Source organism: Delphinapterus leucas, chromosome 11 (assembly GCF_059928025.1).
Source record: "Delphinapterus leucas isolate spDelLeu-1000000601 "Yukka" chromosome 11, BTC_Dleu_Yukka2, whole genome shotgun sequence".
Lineage (NCBI taxonomy): Eukaryota > Metazoa > Chordata > Mammalia > Artiodactyla > Monodontidae > Delphinapterus > Delphinapterus leucas.
Window position 1 is genome coordinate 24,583,382 of NC_143139.1, and position 14,370 is coordinate 24,597,751.

The window sequence follows — 14,370 nt, forward strand, 5'->3', positions numbered from 1 at the left end:
AAATGTTTTTCTTGTCTTCTAGATGGTAAGCTCTGTAAGAAATCACATGTGTCTTCCTCATTCTTATATCACCAATACTTTTCTATGCACTCGAATATTTGTTGAGAAAGAAAATTAATACTTCATTCACCTTTTTTCCCTAACACTTCATATTATAAGAGGTAACAGAGGGGACTTTGGAAAAAAGGGCTCAAGAGTAAGCCCATGTGTTACCAGATTTTCCGAACTTTGAGATTTTTAATTTTATTTTTTATTGACCAAAAATTCTAACAAAAGCGTAATAATGACTAATTCTTAAATGGTAAGCACTGCTTTTTCTTCCCCAGTAAGCAATATTTATATGCTTTACTTTCCTCATCTCGTTTAGTCTTTTACAACTGTGTACGATAATAACATTTACCCATTTAATAGATAAGGAAATTGAGTCAAGTGGCAGTTAAGTGATTTACCCAATGTCAGATAGCTGGGAGAGGCAGGGAAATCTTGACCACAAGACTAAACTGCCTTTCGAAGGAGCAGTCATCATTTTGTTTATTGAATTAACGTTTATCGAAATATGAAATTTTACTAAATTTAAACTGTCCTAGAAAATAAGGGCAGATAAAGAGTTTCCACTGATGCAATTTCATTTCCAGACTTTCATTTCAGGATTAGTCCAAAAACTTTAAACCAACTCTAAACTGATATAAAGTTTCTGTCTCCTTCACATATTTATGAAGAAGCATAATGTGATGTCTAAGATCATAGACACTGTAGCTAGGATTTCCTGGGTTAAAATTCCAGTTCAATAACTTACTAGCATGTGACCTTGGGCACATTATTTCATTATTTTGTCCTCTTTTCTTCATCTATAAAATTGTACTATAATGTCTCAAAGATTGTTATAAGGACTAAATGAGTTAATACATATCTAAAGTGCTTCTTTATCTTAGCCACAAATGCACCATCAGCCCTTTGTAGGTCTGATTGTTTGAGGTCTTGTGTGGCTGGAAGCTGGTTGTTGTTCACTTAGTTACACTGGATGCCTGGTCTCTAGAGTAGTCTACTTTCAGGGTAACAACTATCCCATAAGAGTTGGATGGCCCAATGAAACAAAACTGACTAATTTGATCCTGCTTATTTAAAAAACAGCTCACCATCTTCTATAATACTAAATCAAGACTAAATTTCCTCCTGAAGATTGAAACCTTGCTTAACTAGAAAGAGGGGCGAGTACTTAATCCTATGTTATTGGTGTAGTTATATCTAGAAAACAATTTGCTTCCAAGGGAAAAAAAAATGTCCATTATGTATTATGAAACTGGGTAATGATTAGTCAAATCCGTTTCACCTGCCTTCACTAATCAAGGTCATTTTAAGACTTGCTTGTCCTCCAAGCAGCACATAGCCTAAACAATAAGATGTTTGCCCGAGTTATTTTCAAGGAACTTGGTGTCATCTGTGTCTAGCTCAAGCTGAGCTGGTTAAGGCTGGATGGGGCCACCAACCCTAAAACTGGGCATGTGGCGTGTCCACTTGGTGACCTTTTGAAGGTGCAGTGGCCCATAGCTTAGTTAGGCCTGCACAGAATGACCATTACCTCACCTTTTCCCATCACCCTTCTCCATGCTCCCCCACTGAGACCGCCCTGCTTCTTTATTCCATAAATACCCAGAGCCCCTTGCCTTCAGGAAGGCAAATTTGAGATTTGCCCTCCAGCCCCCTCGCTTGGCTGCTGTGTGGAAAAACCCTGCCTTTGCTGCAAACCTCAGCATCTCAGCATTTGGGCTTGCTGTGCGCTAGGTAAAATGAACCTGGTTTGGTAACATTGCCCACAAAAGAGAACTGGGAGATAGATGTTAGATTGGGAATTAACAACTGGTGCTAAACAACCTGTATTTTGTGCAAATGATCAAAAGGTGTTTTCATACTGGTTTTTGTTTGTTTTTTTCTTTTTTTAGTTCTCTGCAGTTTGCATAAAAGTTTTAGCAAGTAAGCAACAAAATTAAGGTAAGTTAATACTTTTTGCTACATGAATGCCCCAGAAACACCTCAAATTCAATATATCGCAAGTGGATTTTATAATTTACCCCAAATCTATTTCTTCTGCACTGTATCTACAAAAGTCAATGGCGCCACTAACCTCAGATTCAGTCACTAGCTACCAATCCCAATGACCAATCAATTTCCTTCATTAAGACTATTTCCAGTTTCATGCTGTACACCAGACTCCGTGATTTTTATGTATGTGACAAACTATCATAATTAGAAAGGAAAAAAACCCAGGATGATATGACAGAAAGAAAATCAACTTTCAACTGAGCACAGCAGAAGACATTTTTCCATTTTCTGATATGATTATATAACACTGATGTTGAGCTAAAAAGGTCAAATAATTTCCATCCCATATATGAGATATGTCCATAAGTTGATTTTCCTATCATATAAAAAATATAGAAGCAGCTAAATATGTAAATAATATATGGTCAGAGTTCAGATGCTTTGACTAAAAATTATGAATACATTTGTATATCTTACTGTTCAACAGGACCTAACCTGACAAATACTCTTACAAATTAAACTTGTTTTTCTAAGTAAAGGATAGTTGAACCAACAATAGTGAGGTCCCCCTTCTCCCTGTCTGGGTCTTAGAAGGAAAGAAGCCAGTCAGACCTGTTCCCCCCTGCCCTCCACCGTCTCATGAACCAGCCTGCATGAGTAAACTTGGTCAGAAGTTGATTTTTCCTCTAATGGAGGGTAGTTAGGTTGGGGGAACCTCATTAAAGATCTGAGTCCTTGACACAGATTGAGGCTGCTGCTTTGGTATCACATCCATCTATAAGGGTGATGCTCTATAGCACATTGAGTGCCCTTTGGCACTCCCATCATCATAGAGATGGGGATTGCTGAGTCTGAGGTAGGAGAAGCCATTAACGTCATGTCTATCCTAAGCCAAGTCCATGCTGAAGGAACACACAAGAACCCATTAGAGGCTTTCATTTGGAGGCAAAAGATGGAAAAAATGAGGCTGGGAAATTAGTACTTTATTTTTTTTTTTGGTCTATACACCAAGCAGATAGGCTTGATTCAGTTAAACTATATGATTTGTCAAGGAGGAATCAAAAAAACAATTATTATAAAGTTTAAAGGGTGCTAGCAAAGGCCATAAAGGACAGTGCAGCTCCCCCTTGCTCTCTCTTGGATCATCCTTTGGGGAAATGCAGCTGTTCTGTCATCAGCCCGCTCAAGAAGCCCAGTGGAGAGGTCCACATGGCAAAGCATCTTTGTGCATTTAAATATTCCTGATGAGAAGTCTAAAGCCACTCAGATTCTTGACCCTATGTATGAGACCTGTTTTTCTCTGGAATCTTATGTAATTTTCTTGTCCCCAGTGCCTTTAAGCTTCACAGTGACATCTGTGATCTGGGTCCGTCTTCACTCTTGTGCTAGGCATCCAGTGCATTCTTTCCACCTGACAACACATACCCTTAAGTTCTAGGAAGTTTTCTTGATTTGTTTCCTTAATTTTTCACCTCCATTTTCTCTATTTTCTCCTTCTGAAACTCCTATTATTGTTATGAGATGTCCTGGACTATTAAAAATGATAACTAGCGGAAGTGGGAAAAGGATAGCAGTGAAATAAAGAATTATAATTTTTGCTTTATACAATCACAGTATCACTTTTTAATTGACACTTTCTTTTGCATTTATTCTTAGAAAAGGTAATAAAAGTAAAATTAATGCAAAGTATTATAATTAGATATGTGGGAGAGACTTCTGGTTGCCATGTAAATACTCTTCTCTCCTTCTTTAGAACCAGAATCCTGGACAGTAAACCCAAGTGAAGAACTATATTCCCAGGCTTGGCAGGTAGATATGTAAATAATAGTCACTGAGTAGGGCTTTTATGAAAGCGATTTATCCCCTTTTCTCCTTGCCCTCCCTCATTTCCCATCTTGGAATGTGACTGCGATGACCTGAGCCCTGCAACAATTTTATGACTTGAGGATTGAATCGATACACTGAGGATGGTGGAGGAGGAAGACGGGAAAAGCTGCAGGCCCTCTAACTTTGTAGAGCTGCCTATCAGCTGCCTGACTCCATTTAAGTAAGAGAATAAAAATCCTAATTCCTTCAAACTACTGTAGTAACGTCTTTTTAACCAGCAGCTGGCAAGTAATTCCTGGTGGATTCAAGGAAATTTTTAAGCTCTCTGAAAACTGAACCTCCCTTATTACACGTAAGTCTTCTTTTTACCTCTCTCCAATTTTATTTTCCTTCTCATGTTCAAGTGTGTGAATGAAGCCAGCCCAGTTCCAATCTCTCCATGCTCCCAGTCTCATCTCCCCAGTCCAAACTCCACACTCTTGCCTACATTATCTTCTGAAAACACCCATCAGCCATGTGATATAGTAATTAAAGTCTGTAATCAGAAAAATCTATGTGTTTTTTTTTCTCTGAAACCAGATGTTTGATGTAAAACAAGTCAACCTCCCTAGCTTCAATCTCATGGGTAAAATGGGAAAGAGAATGCCTTTCTGATACAATTGTGCTCAGAATTAAATTAATATATGTAAAGAAGTCGGCACATGGAAAGCTACTAAGGTAGCCTAATGGGATTGTCACTCCCCAATTAAATCCTTAGGGAAATTATGAAGAGAATTTTTGAAAAAAAAAATGGAGACATAAAAAAGAACAGAAAAATTAGAAAGCTATACTGTATTCTTGAACAGCAAGGCTTAATAAAATCAACCTCTCCCCAAGTAACATATGACATAGCCTCTGCCTGCACACATAACAGTGTATTGCTGGATTTTGACTACATTCAAACATGAGAGTTTAATCAGATTTTACCCATCCTGATAAAAGTGCCATTAAAGTAAAAATTCTGGAACTGTTCCTTAAAAAAAAATTTGTAAGTGTACAATTCCATGATTTTAGTAAATTTATGCAGTTGTGCAACCATCACCATAATCTAATTTTAGAACATTTCCATCACCCCCATTTTGTTATTTCTTGCACTTACCCATAACCTTAGGGAACCACTGTTCTGCTTTCTGTCTATAAATTTGTCTACATTCCATGTAAGTGGAATCGTAACATGTAGTCTGTTGCGACTGGCTTCTTTCAATTAGCATAATGATTTTGAGGTTCATCCATTTTTGTAACAATTTTTTAACTATTCTCTTCAAATATTTTTTAAAGGATCCAAGGTCAGGTTGCGGGGGGGGAATCCTCTTTAAAACTTTATTTTAGAAAAATGCACAAAATAATAACTAACATGAACTGAAAGTTTACTAGGTGCCAGTCACTTTTTTAAGTGGTTTGAATTTATAAGCTCCTTTAACTATAGGATATCTCTATGAATAGGTTTTTTTATTACCTCCAGTTTATAGATGAGAAAATGGAAGTATAAGGAGGCTAACTTGCCCAAAGTCATAACACTAGTTGACGATGAAGGCGGGATTTGAACCCAAGAACTCTGGTTTCAGAACCAACACTTAATCCCTATTCCCAGGGGTTATTAATATTACATTCAAAACATTTTCATAAGATTATTTTTAATGATTAAATGACCTAAATGGAAATGTTAAGTAATATCTGGCACCTAGAAGATAAACAAATTTTAAACCCTTTTCCCCTGGAAGAGAATAGATGGTAGAAAATGTAATTGCCAGTGTTAACTAAGCAAAGTTAAATAGTGACATCAGGGAATGCAAGTGTCAGTGACAATTTGTGCTTTCTAGGCAAAGGGAACTGCCGAAAATGCAAGGGTATAATGCTCCGAATGAGTGTGGAACTCTAATTACCTGGAGAGAAGGTTAGGTTCTATTCTGAGAAGCTAGTATTATTTAAAAGGTCTGTAAGTATACTTATACTGTGTAGTATTCAGTATACACAGAAGTATTATGTAAGTTATGGAGCAAGATCATAAACATCTGTAAAACTACCACCAACTTAACTAGAAAATTATTAATACCACTTGTGTGTGGTTCCTCCATCCTATCCCCACACCCCCCACCCACTGCTCTGAATGGTGGGTTATTTTCCCTGGCATTTTTTTCAACCATATATGAAGCCTGAGCAGTTTAATTTTGCCTGTTTCTGAGCTTTATAAGGTACCTACTCTTCTGAAATTTGCTTTTTAAGCTCAGCATTGCTTTTAAGATTCACCTAAAGAGCCTGTGGAATGTCATATATTTTACTGCTGTGTGAGTATACTATATAGATTTTGATTATCCATGCTTCTCTAGTGGACATTGGGAATTCCGGCTTTTGCTGATATTCACATTTCTATAAACTTTCCTGTACATATTTAGTGGTCATGGTTGCATCACTTTCCTAGGACACTGTTCCCAAACCTGACTGCACATTAGCATCATGTAAGGAGTTTAAAAAATTACCCCTAGGACTTCCCTGGTGCCCTAGTGGTTAAGACTCAGCACTCCCAGTGCAGGGGGCCTGGGTTCGATCCCTGGTCAGGGAACTAGATCCCACGTGCCACGCAACTAAGACCTGGTACAGCCAAATAAATAAATAGTAAAAAAAAAAAAAAAAAATTACCCCCCTCCATGCCCCAGATGTTTTCATTTAATTGCAGCCATGCTCTAGGGCATTTACCTAGAGGTAGAATTGCTGACTCAGAAGACATTGGCATCTTCAGTTTTACCCATGTTATCTGAGTTGCACCCCACCCCCAGCCGTGAGGAGAGTTCCCCTCCACTCCACATTCTCATTATCTTGTTTATCTTGTCACACTGTGCATTTTGCCAATTTAGAGAATGTAAGATGGCGCTATTTCTTGCTTTTGTATTCTGTTCTCTTGATCAGTTTATTTATCTCTGCAGCAATACCACCCTGTCTTAATTACTCTAGCTTAACTGCCTCTGTTATAATTCCCCCGCTTCATTTTGCCTCTTTAAGAGATTCTTAGTTATTTTGGCCCCAGCAGTTGTTTGTGTTACCACTATCTGACAATTTGGTTTAAATTTACTCTTATTTTATAAATATCTGTGGGGGATAGAAAAATGAAAGTGATCATGCTACTGATAATAAAGCTGAGACCAAGATGAAATCAGGTAAGTGCCCAAAGCTGTTAATCTTTGGTGAGAATTAGACACTTGTCAGGCTTAAGTTGTTGACTGTTAAATTGACAAAGAATATGCATGAAATTGGAACTATATTATTGAAAATTTTATGAAAAAGACAAGATGGAGGGGACTTCCCTGGTGGTCCAGTGGTTAAAACTCCATGCTCCCAAAGTAGGGGGCCCGGGTTCGATCCCTGGTCAGGGAACTAGATCCCGCGTGCCACAACTAAGACCCAGCACAGCCCAATAAGTAAATAAATATTAAAAAAAAAAAAGACAAGACGGAGGGTTAGAGAAAGTGAAGTAATGCAATTTATGGCTTAAGAATGAATAACAAAATGTTCCAACAATCCAAATGACAGGAGAGATTCAGAGTATGTGTAATTGTTAATAGGAAAAGAGCTTGATACAGATTTCTTTAACATAAGATATTGGTGTATAAAACATTAAAACATAAAACAAAAATCAAATCAACTAATACTTGAGCTTTAAAACTCAGCTCAAACATTACTTCTCCTGCAAAACCTCCATCCATCCTTGCAGAAAGTGTTGGTTGTTCCCTCCTAGACTGGCAGCTCCCATGGCATGTGGAATTGGAATTACCTTTGTGTATTGTTCTTCTGCACTAGAATGAGATGCTAAAGATAAGGGAAACTTCCTTTTTCAAGGTGCCCCTACTTGACACACAGTAGGTGCTCAACGAGGCCATTTTTAAATACACACATGAGTGAAAACTTAGGTTACTAGGTCTCTAATTGTTTTTTAATTTGGCTATGTAACCCTTACAGACTATATCAACTTACAAAATTGATTGTAGTCTAATCCACATAGAGCTTGACCTTGAAATGAAAGAATAAAAAAGAGTTCTTGGGAAGAAGAAACAGTCAAAGTAAGAAATAAAGCTTATGTCCCTCCTGAGTTAAATTGGCTTTCAACTAGAGAAAGGGCAAGTAAAACAGTCTAACATAGTAAAATAGTCTAACACAGTTCTATTCAACAGGGAAAAGATTAAATACAGAACAATTTGAAAATTACTGCCAACTCAAGCTGAAAACAGAGCACCAGTCTCTGACCCTCATATGAAAGTCAGGCAGCTTCCTTAGGTAGTACATGGAATGCTAACCCTTCGTCCTTTGCTGACAGAGCCCTCAAGCATCACCACCAGATCACTGTCCCAGGAGGTCAGAGATTGTGCCAGTACCAAAATTAACCACCTTCAGATCATACTGTGAAGAAGAAAGCTTTAGACAGGCCTGACATTTTAATACAGCCCATCTTTAACCCCCCCTTAATGTCATCTGATTGAAAAGATGAGAGAAATTCAATGAGACAAAGTAAAAATGGTACAAAACAAATTAACATAAGAATTAGAGAATCCTTACTGTAAATCTCATCTTTCAATTTACTGAGTCCCTATCAAAGAGTATAATTTAAATTAATTAAAGCAGTTTAGACCAATATTCATGTAAGAGGTTTTTAGTAAATACTGGGAAATTCAAAATATTTTCCCTTTATAGCATTTGCAAAAGAGAGGAGAGACAGAAAAAGAGAGGGGTAGGGACAGGGGGGTGAGAGAAAGGGAGATCAGAGAAAGAAAGAAAAAAAAGTATTTATTTTTTGCTAATTTCTTTATGAGTTGTTCTTTGATTAGGTTATGTTGTGCTTACCTAAAAAGTTAAACTATCCTCCTTTTTTGAATGCTGTAATTTTGGAAACCAAATGATAAATTTTGGTGGAAAATAAGAAAAAATAGTTGCTTCAGACTTCTTATTCTGTATTATATATCTCTGTGATGGGCTTTGGCATTAAGTATCCAGGCTCAGGGGCCTTCCTTAGTTTTTGGCTAAGCCTAGAGAGATGAGGGTATTGGTCAGCTGAAGTTCAGATAAATGTTTTGTAAACAAGTGAAATATCCTAAGATTTTATCTAAAAATTTAAAAATCAAATGATAAGCCTGATAAATAATTTCATAAATGTCAATTGCTCACTGAAATTGTGAAACTTACAGGGACCATTCCTGTAAACCTGTGCATAGGGCACTGTTCTATGTGAGTAAAATTAAGAATTATACGGAGTGAGGGCTTCCCTGGTGGCACAGTGGTTAAGAATCCGCCTGCCAGCTCAATATCAAAAAAACAAACAGCCCAATCCAAAAATGGGCAGAAGACCTAAATAGACATTCCTCCAAAGAAGATATACAGATGGCCAAGAAGCACGTGAAAAGCTGCTCAACGTCACTAATCATTAGAGAAATGCAAATCAAAACTACAATGAGATATCATCTCACACCAGTCAGAATGCCCGTCATCAAAAAATCTACAAACAATAAATGTTAGAGAGGGTGTGGAGAAAAGGGAACCCTCTTGCACTTTGGTGGGAATGTAAATTGATACAGCCACAATGGAGAACAGTATGGAGGTTCCTTAAAAAACTAAAAATAGAACTACCATACGACCCAGCAATCCCACTATTGGGCATATACCCTGAGAAAACCATAATTCAAAAAGAGTCATGTACCACAATGTTCACTGCAGATCTATTTACAATAGCCAGGACATGGAAGCAACCTAAGTGTCCATCGACAGATGAATGAATAAAGAAGATGTGGCACATATATACAATGGAATATTACTCAGCCATAAAAATAAACGAAATTGAGTCATTTGTAGTGAGGTGGATGGACCTAGAGTCTGTCATACAGAGTGAAAGAAGTCAGAAAGAAAAACAAATACTGTATGCTAACACATATATATGGAATCTAAAAAAAAAAAAAAGGTCAGAAAAACCTAGGGGCAGGACACGAATAAAGACGCAGACCTACTAGAGAATGGACTTGAGGACATGGGGAGGGGGGAAGGGTAAGCTGGGACAAAGTGAGAGAGTGGCATGGACATATATACACTACCAAATGTAAAACCGATAGCTAGTGGGAAGCAGCCGCATAGCACAGGGAGATCCACTCAGTGCTTTGTGACCACCTAGAGGGGTGGGGTAGGGAGGGTGGGAGGGAGGGAGATGCAAGAGGGAAGAGATGTGGGGATATATGTATATGTATAGCTGATTCACTTTGTTATAAAGCAGAAACTAACACACCATTGTAAAGCAATTATATTCCAATAAAAATGTTAAAAAAAAAAAAAAAAAGAATCTGCCTGGCAATGCAGGGGACATCAGTTCGAGTCCTGGTCCAGGAAGATCCCACATGCTGTGGAGCAATTAAGCCCGTGTGCCACAACTACTGAGCCACGTGCCACAACTACTGAAGCCTGTGTGCCTAAAGCCTGTGCTCAACAAGAGAAGCCACTGCAATGAGAAGCCCGCGCACCACAACGAAGAGTGGCCCCTGCTCGGTGCAACTAGAGAAAGCCCACGCACAGCAACAAAGACCCAGTGCAGACAAAAATAAGTAAATAAAATTTTTTAAAAAGCTTAAAAGAAAAGAATCTTTAAAATAAAAAAAAAAGAATTATATGGAGTAACATCTCCCTTCATATCTTCCAATGTTAACCAAATTAAAAAAATAGTAAAATTATATATGATGGTATTCAAATTTGACATATAGTACATGGTACACTAGACCTGAAATTAATGACATTTAAGATTGTAAGTTCCCAGGAGGCATGAACCAACATTAGCTTTCTGTGACCAACGTTTAATATTGAATGTATGTACACACCAAATCCAAGCTCCTCAATGACAAGGGTTGGGGGAAGTGACATTGAGTTTTTTAGCAATGACAAGAGACGTATTTTTCAGGTACGCGGTCATGTATTTCCTTTCCCACTTAGGAACACAATTCCACCATGCTGCTCTTCCGGTGATCATGCTTCTCCTCCAGTGACAGATGTGATCCAGTCTCTATAAGCAGAAATTCTGGTGAAGACCGTTGGTGCGGCAGGATGGCAATTACTGCTGCCCCAGCTCACAATACCGATGAGCTTGTACTGCCCATCCTGGGCACACTGCAGTGGTCCTCCAGAATCTCCCTGCAACCAGCAAAAAGGGAAGTTCATTCTGGCTGCATGATTCATGGCTGACACTAACCCCCAACTGCAGGGGATGGTCCAACAGTGTGTAAGTCACTCTCATCTCTGATTTCTGCTCATAACAGCATAGGGAACTACAACCACTGAGGTAGTTGGCTGATGTTACAGATCTCTGAATCAGATCAAAATCTACATTTTCAAGGCGAGGCTGAAAGAAACATTTAGCATAAATTTATTTTATGCTGACAATAGACTGTGCCATGCAGAAAGTTTCAAGCATCTAATATAAATGACTAAATGATGGTTTTGAGTTACGTGAAAGCATCGTTATATTTTCAGTGCTACTGGAAGTAGGTAGTTTGAGCTACCTAATACAGCTATGAAGTTGAACCACAAGAAATCATCATTTTTTTGTGGATCAAAAACAGTTGAAAGTTATCAGTTTCACATAGTTCAACCTAGCAGTTGAACAAGTAATTCCTTTTGAGAATAGAATCCACAAAAATATCAAATTGGTAATCACAGTACATCAATTTAGCAATGTACTTACTCCTCTCACTTTTCATTTTAAAACTACCATACATTTATACCTTTTTATGGTCAGCAAACACCCATTCATGAGACACACTGAGAAGAAAACTCCTGCCCTCATCAATGCAGGCCTTCATTACCATACAGGACGATGATCCTGCAGCCCCTCCGCATATATTGGTATTTTTAATATCCAGTCCCCAGTAGCTTCGACAAGATGTACTACTAATCAGTGGTACCTTTGCCTGCTGCACAGTTTTAGGAAATTCATCTTCTAGTAGAAAAGGAATAAAAACACATAGGCAAATGATATTAAAGGATAAAACAAAAATAGCCTTATATATACACAGACTCCGAGGGTTAAATCCCACCCATTCTCCCCTCAGCACTATAGTGATGCTGTTAGGTGACTTCTAAAAAACTAATATAGTCACTCCACAGTGGCTTATACAACAGAAACAATGAAAAACATTTTATGTGGGTTCTTTTATCTTTAGTATAGTCCTCAGAAGATATAAAAACATCACTTTATGCAAAAAAGACAAAGTTTACACCCAAATCAGTTGTTGATAAAGCAAACAATATACATTTTTTACATATTAAGTCTATACTTTAATTCACTGGTTTCATGACATTCTCATTCTTTTGATTTGACTTCTGCTGAGCAGACATTCTGGTTAAGTGCTGACACTGACTGGAAGCTGACAAGTGAAATTGCATTCTAAATAACTCTTTAGTTTATTGGATATTTGTAGGTAGTTAATTCATTTGCAGAATAGGGTGTATGTGAGACCAGAGTCATGAGTTTGATCTTTATATGGACTAGAATATCTGCACATAATCTTTCTACCCATTTACCTTTTTTTTTAATTGAAGTATAGTTGAGTGATTCAGTTATTACATATGTATATTTTTTCATATTCTTTTCCATTATGGTTTATTACGGGATATTGAATATAGTTCCCTGTGCTACACAACAGGACCTTGTTGTCTATCCATTCTACATATAATAGTTTGCATCTGCTAATTCCAACTCCCACTCCAACCCTCCCCTGCCCCCCCCCCGGCAACCACAAGTCTGTTCTCTCTGTCTGTGAGTCTGTTTCTGTTTCATAAATAAGTTCATTTGTGTCATATTTTAGAGTCCACATATAAGTGATATCATATCTACCCATTTACCTTTTATACCAGCCTATCATTTCAGAAAAATGCCTCACAGCTTTAAGAATAGGCTCATATATCTTCAAGTATGGGTTTTCACAATAGAAATATCTACACTGTTGTGAAAACAATTATGTGTGTGTGAGTGTGTGCATACACAAATATTAGGTAATAACATCACTAGATATTTACCAACACAGTTTTTAAAAGTATCAGTGAACTTGTATTAATGAATATGATGGCCTAAAGCCCAACCAGTCACCTTTAGGTCCATTATGAAAAAAATTTTCCACTATCATTCCTATTAAAAATACAGAAAAATTGAAAATGAGTAAACAGTATACTCAGACTTCACATATATTTGTTTGGACTCTAATCTTAGAAGAGGTAATAAAATATACTCACGATGAGGTTCAGTTATTCCCCATCCAGCAGTCATACATTTGGAAAGTAAATTTATTCTATCATCTTTCCCTGGCAAACAGATTGGAGATACAAACTTTCCTAATTAAAAGGATGAGAAAGAAAAACGCAAATATCAGTTAGTCCGTAAGATTCATATTAACATTGTCTATACTGTTTGCTCTTCAGTGATGGCTCTAGAAATACCTACTTTGACCTAACAGTACCCTTTGTAACCCTGTAATTTAATAAAGTCTTCCAGAAGATCCCACCTATTATTTACTCAGAGGGGATCATCCCAATACACGTTACCACTTTGCTCCAGGTATTTCCATATCCTCCTAGGAAAACAGAAACACATGCCCTACACTGAAATGTGGAGCTTCTCATCCATAACCATTTTTCAAAGTGCATCTGTCTTTTTGCCTATGTGCCTTCAGGACATCACCTTGTTGAATTTGAGATGAGAGTGGAGAATATAATTGTCTTCTTTTTAAGATTTATTATTTATTTATTTATTTTTGGCTGTGTCGGGTCTTAGTTGCAGCACGTGGGCTCTTTGTTATGGCGTGCGGGCTTCTCTCTAGTTGTGGCATGTGGGTTTTCTCGGGTTCCAGGGCGCATGGGCTCTGTAGTTTGTGGCACGCAGGCTCTCTAGTTGAAGCACGCAAGTTCAGTAGTTGTGGCACGCGGGCTTAGTTGCCCGACCAGGGATTGAACCCGAGTGCCCTGCATTGTAAGGCAGATTCTTTACCACTGGACCACCAGGGAAGTCCCTATAATTGTCTTCTCTTTTCAACTATGTTATATGAAGAACGGGGAAAAACACGTAGCAATTTAACTGTTAAAGTATTTTTACAGCTAAAAAGTATTTTTATATCTAATTCTATCTCCACAGGTTATTATAAAATATATTGATACATTATACATTTAAACATTTACATTTTTTCTTATCACCAAAATCTGTGTATATATAAATATTGTGGGTTTGTGTGTCTGTGTGTATATATGCCACACACACACACACACACACTCACACACACACACTGAATGCAGTGCTCTTGTGTTTGTTTTCCCTTTTTCCCAGGCTATTTAACTTCATTTTCATCCAGATTTTTACATACTTAAATGTGTCAGCATATCTGCTATTATAGGCAGTTTATATCAGTGATATGTTCTTTATTTTTACTGCTATCTCTTAATAAAATTACATAAAACTGT

The 14,370-nt window shown here is 37.5% G+C and overlaps 1 pseudogene; it reads right to left on the bottom strand.

Annotated features, from left to right (window-relative positions):
• Positions 1–10,152: 10,152 nt before the first annotated feature.
• Positions 10,153–12,785, bottom strand: LOC149747972 (chymotrypsinogen A pseudogene; annotated as a pseudogene).
• Between the last annotated feature and the right edge of the window lie 1,585 nt (positions 12,786–14,370).